Source organism: Mesocricetus auratus, unplaced genomic scaffold, assembly GCF_017639785.1.
Source record: "Mesocricetus auratus isolate SY011 unplaced genomic scaffold, BCM_Maur_2.0 Super-Scaffold_4256, whole genome shotgun sequence".
Classification (NCBI taxonomy): domain Eukaryota; kingdom Metazoa; phylum Chordata; class Mammalia; order Rodentia; family Cricetidae; genus Mesocricetus; species Mesocricetus auratus.
This window is the reverse complement of record NW_024429182.1, coordinates 52,277,591-52,282,956: the sequence shown is the minus strand read 5'-3', so window position 1 is coordinate 52,282,956 and position 5,366 is coordinate 52,277,591.

Genomic DNA, 5,366 nt, shown 5'->3' with positions numbered 1-5,366 from the left:
GAGGGCGGGACCACTTTGGTCTGTGGGCGTGGCCTTGTGTGGGCGCTAGTATGGAGGCGGGGCCTGTGTGAGTAGAGGCGGAGCTAAAGGCAGGCCTGTCGTACAGGGCGGAGCCAGAGGAGAGGGCGGGGCGGGGAGCAGGGGGTCAGAACCCTGACCAGCCCTCGGAGGGCTCAGTTCTGTGGCTGGTCACCTGAGTGCTCCAAATTTGTGGCCTTGTATAGATAGAACAATGGGATGTGATGGAGAGTAGGGGGTGCAATAGTTGAAGGGTGAAGAGGACCAGCTCACAAAGGGAGCGCGGCAATAGAGCCTTTCTAAGCAAGAGGGCACGGGAAGGAGAGACAGAAAAGATGAGAGAATAGGAGCAATGAGGAGAATGGTTATCCCTAAGTCAGAAGCTCCTTTGCCAGCTAGTAGGCAGATTCGGGCTCAGTCAGAAAACTGTGTTACTGTTACTAGAGTAAAGGAGACCTGGAGGCGGGGGCGTGTTAAGGGGGGCAATGGGGGATACAAATATCCCGAGGGGTCCAGGAACCCTGGGAAACTGTTGCTAGGGAAGTATCTCTAGAAGCACTCCACATCCCCAAGGTGAGCACAGGTCCTGGCCACAGTGTCCTGCAGGAGCTTGGAGCTGAAAATGATGCCCACTGAACTGAGTAGCACATGACTAAACCTTTTTTCCAGAAATGTCTCATTGCCCTCTGCTGGCTCACAACCTCCTATAACTTCCATTCTAGGGGATCTAACACCTCCTTCTTCTTCTGTGGGCACCTGCACACATGTAGCATACTTATACTGTGCCAAATACTCTTCAAAGAAAATAAAATAGAGAAGAGGATGGCTGGCTGTGCTCACTGGCTAGTAAAAATGTTCCAAGGTTCTGTGCTGGCCCTGAGGAATGTGCTGGAAAATGATCTCTGTTTCTTGGGAAACTGTTATTAGGAAAGTATTCTGTCTAGTTTTTTTTTTTTTTCGAGACAGGGTTTTTCTGTATTCTTTTGTCCTGGAACTGGCTCCGTAGACCAGGCTGGCCTTGAAACTCACAGCGATCCACCTGCCTCTACCTCCTGAGTGCTGGGATAAAAGGCGTGCACCACCAACGCCCGGCATATTTTGGCTAGTTTTTTTTTTGTTTGTTTGTTTGTTTTTACGAGACAGGGTTTCTCTGTATTGTTTTGGAGGCTGTCGGTCCAGCCTGGCCTCGAACTCACAGAGATCCGCCTGCCTCTGCCTCCTGAGTGCTGGGATTAAAGGCATGCACCACCAACGCCCGGCAATTCTGGCTAGTTTTATGTCAACTTGACACATTAGAGTCATCTGAGAGGAGGGAATGTCAATTGAGAAAATGCCTCCACAAGAAAAGGCTATAAATAGACTTGTAGGACATTTTCTTAGTAACTGATAAAGGGTGGCAATATCTTATTGATAGGGGAGTGCTAACCCATGGTGGGTGGTACCACCCCTGGGCTCATGGCCCTGGGTTCTATAAGAAAGCAGGCTGAGCAAGCCATAGGGAACAAGCCAGTAAGCAACACCCTCCATGGCCTCTGCAATAACTTCTGCCCCAGGCTCCCACCTGGTTTGAGGTCCTGCACTGGCTTTGCTCAATGTACAATGACTTGGGTCACCTAAGCCAAATAAACCCTTTCCTCCCAGTTGCTTTTGGCCATGGTGTTTCAACACAGCAGGAGGAACCCTAAGACAGAAAATACCTCTCGAAGCACTCCTTATCTCCAGGGTAAGTATGGGTGCTGGCCACAGTGTCTTGCAGGAACTTGGAGCTGGAAGATGCCATGGTCACAGAATTGAATTAGCAAGATGAACACGGCAAAACCAGGGAATAAATATTTCCTACTCTGAGATCCCCCTGCCTCTGTCTCCTGAGTGCTGGGATTAAAGGCGTGTGCCACCACCATTCAGCAAACAAACAAACAAACAAAAACCTTGGTTTTTGAGACAGTCTCAAGTGCCTCAAGCTGACCTCAAACACAACATAACTGAGTCTGACCTTGAACTTTTAATTTTTATTTTTTATTTTTGAGACAGTTTTTCTCTGTGTAGCTCAGCTGTCCTAGAACTCACTCTGTAGACCAGGATGACCTCAAACTCAGAGATCAGCTTGCCCCTGCCTCCTGATGGCTGGGACTAGAGGCATGCACCACCATATCTGGCTAAATTTTTTATTATATTCACTTATTACATGCATATTCTGTGCTCGTGTGTTTGGGGGGGCACCTGTGTCTCACAGCATGTCTGTAGAGGTCAGAAGACAATTTGCAGGAATGGGTTCTCTCCTTTCACGTGTGGGTCCTGGGATCAAATTAAGGTGATCAGAGTCAGCAGCAAATGCCTTTATTTGCTGAGCCATCTTGCCTGCCCAATCTTCTAAACTTACTGCCTGAGCAGTCAAATGCTGGAGTTACAGGTGCGCCACCATGCCTGGTTCATTTGATGCTGGGGATTTAATGCAGGTCTTCTTGCAGAGTCTCTACCATTTGAGCCACAGCCATAGCCCATGGAAGTCTTTAAAACTAAAAGACAATCAACACAGGAAAAGACCCTTTTTAAATTCGTAAGGAACAATCACAAGAACAGTCTGTAAACAAGACCACAGACATAAACCTGGGTAGTGAGCTGGGTGTGGTAGGAGATGGAGTCCGAGGATCAGGAAATCAAGGTCATCTTCAGCTACACAGTGAGCTCAGTTGGGTTGAACTATGGCAGACCTTGTCTCAAAACACCAAGTACATAAGTAAATAAATAAGTAAAGCAATAATTATTGTAGAACTAATGCTAGGGGCAGTTTCCAAATGTAGTAGAGTTGAATTAGAAATTACTAATAGAGGCCTAGGGACTCACATGTAATCCCGACTCTGGAGAGGCAGCTCCAGCCAAATTGGAGCACTACAGTTTTGATGAGAGACCCTATCTCAAAAAACAACGTGGGCACCGATTGAAGATATCTGATGCTGACCTCTCGCATCCACATGTATGTGCACACATGTGTATGCCCCCACCACAACACAAACACACAAATCAACAATAGAAAGAAATTTGGGGGCTCTTCCCCTCTTACCGTTAGAGCAAACCAAGGCCAAATTCTCTGGTGGAGACACACTGACATCCACTGAGACACTCAGCACCCTGTGATACATAGCACCAATGAGAGGGAGACAGGTTAGCCAGTCTCTACGGAAAGTCCCTGTGGGGTCTCAGGGTGCAGCCATCTAGGAGAAGAAAGCTACGGTGGACAGCATCTGCATACTATCAACATCTGGGTTGAGGAGGCAGCCATTGACACTTTCCTTACACACTTGTTTTAGCCAAAGGTGACCCATCCACCAGTGTTCATACTCGTTCCAGGGGAAGGCCTGGCTACACCTCTGAGCCTAACCAGGTAAGGCCTTGCAGTTCCCACGGCTCTGAGGCAGTGGAGTCCTCGGCATGGCTGTGCTCACGTCAATGTGAATAATACACATTCACTCAGGACTCCATTCACTCCTGTCTTAGTTAGGGTTTCTATTGCTGTGCAAAGACACCATGGCCGTGGCAACGCTTATAAAGACAACATTTAATTGAGGTGGTGGCTTACAGTTCAGAGGTTCAGTGCCTTATCATCATGGAAGGGAGCAGGGCCGCACGTAGGCAGACATGGTACTGGCTTCATCTTGATCAGAAGGCAACAGGAAGTAGACTCAGTGTCACACTGAGGGAAGCTTGAGCAAAAGAGACCTCAAAACCTCCCCCACAGTGACACACTTCCTCCAACAAGGCACACCTCCACTGGCTGTGGAGGCCATTTTCTTTCAAACCACCACAACTTCCCACACCAGGGAACTGGACACCTCTGTCCTCTGTCGGCAGCTGCATTCACACACACAGACCCCCCACAGACCTGCCAAGGCCTGGTTTACACACCAAGCTCTAGACCAGCCAGAACTTTTCTAGCAAGCTTCCTCATTGGACTTTCTTGGACCACCAGCCTGCAAATAATGACACAGACACTTGTTATTAATTATGAAAACTTAGCATTAGCTTAGGCTTTTTTCTAACTAATTCTTATAACTTAACCTGTTTCTTCTATCACGTGGTTCAGTTACGTTTCCCTTAGTACAGCACATCCAACCTGCTCCGAGTCTGCGGGCAAATGAGCCTAAATTCCTCCTCCTATTTTTTTTCTCTCTCTCTCTCTCTCTCTCTCTCCCTGGAAGTTCAGCCTCCCTCTCCTGCCTAGCTACTGGACATTCATCTTTTTATTATACCAATCGCACCAATACATCTTTACACAGTGTATAAATATCCCACATCAGATACTTCTCAAACTAAAACAAGATAACACACCCTGGTGCATAAGGAAAAGCCAAACCAGCACCTTCACAAAGCACCCGTTTTTACCTGTGTACCACACATCCCACAGCCGCTGATGATGCAGGACAACAGTGTGCCAATATCTCTCTCTGGGGACTGTCCAAAAGCACTTGTCTGCATATAAAAATCTTTCCCATGCTGGGAAGTGGTGGTGCACGCCTTTAATCTTAGCACTTGGGAGGCAGAGGCAGGCGGATCTCTGTGAGTTCGAGGCCAGCTTGGTCTACAGAGCAAGTTCCAGGACAGCCTCCAAAACAACACAGAGAAACCTTGTCTCGAAAAAAAAAATTGCCTTCATATAATGCCCAGTGTGAGGCTTGAATATCCAAACATAGGGCCTGAGAAAGCTAAGGAAAGTTCTGGACATGGAGCTGGGTGTAGCTTCCTAGTCCTGCAGTCTCTCAGGTGGCCTGATGCTCAGTGGCACACAGAGGAATGGCTATCGGTTGCTGCCTGCAGGCAGGCTGGAACCAGCCGCCAGCGCCAGCCGCCAGTGCCAGCCGCCAGGGGCCAGCACCATGGGGCAGTACCATGCACTAAGCTGAGAGTGAAGCAGCAGTTGATTTGGCAGTTTAAGACTTGTCTCATGCGGTCTGAGAACGCTGCAGGTGCTTAGTAAAGCCAGGTTCACACACATACACATACACACACACATCTAGAAAGGTACAGTATGTTTTAAAATGTGCTTAGATACTAAACAAAGAAAAGAAACTGGGTATAGATAGACAAAAAAATATGGGCAGTGGTGGTGCACACCTTTAATTCCAGCACTGAGGAGGCACAGGCAGGCAGAGCTCTGTGAATTCAAGGCCAGCCTGGACTACAGAGCGAGTTCCAGGACAGTCAGAGCTGCACAGAAAGTCTGTCTTGAAAAAAAAAGAAAAGAAAAGAAATGATGGAATAAAAGGGTGGATTTCTGAGTCTACTTTTCAACTAACAAAACAACAACTAGTCTCAAATAGTTTACATTGGTATGGATTTTTTTATACATTGAT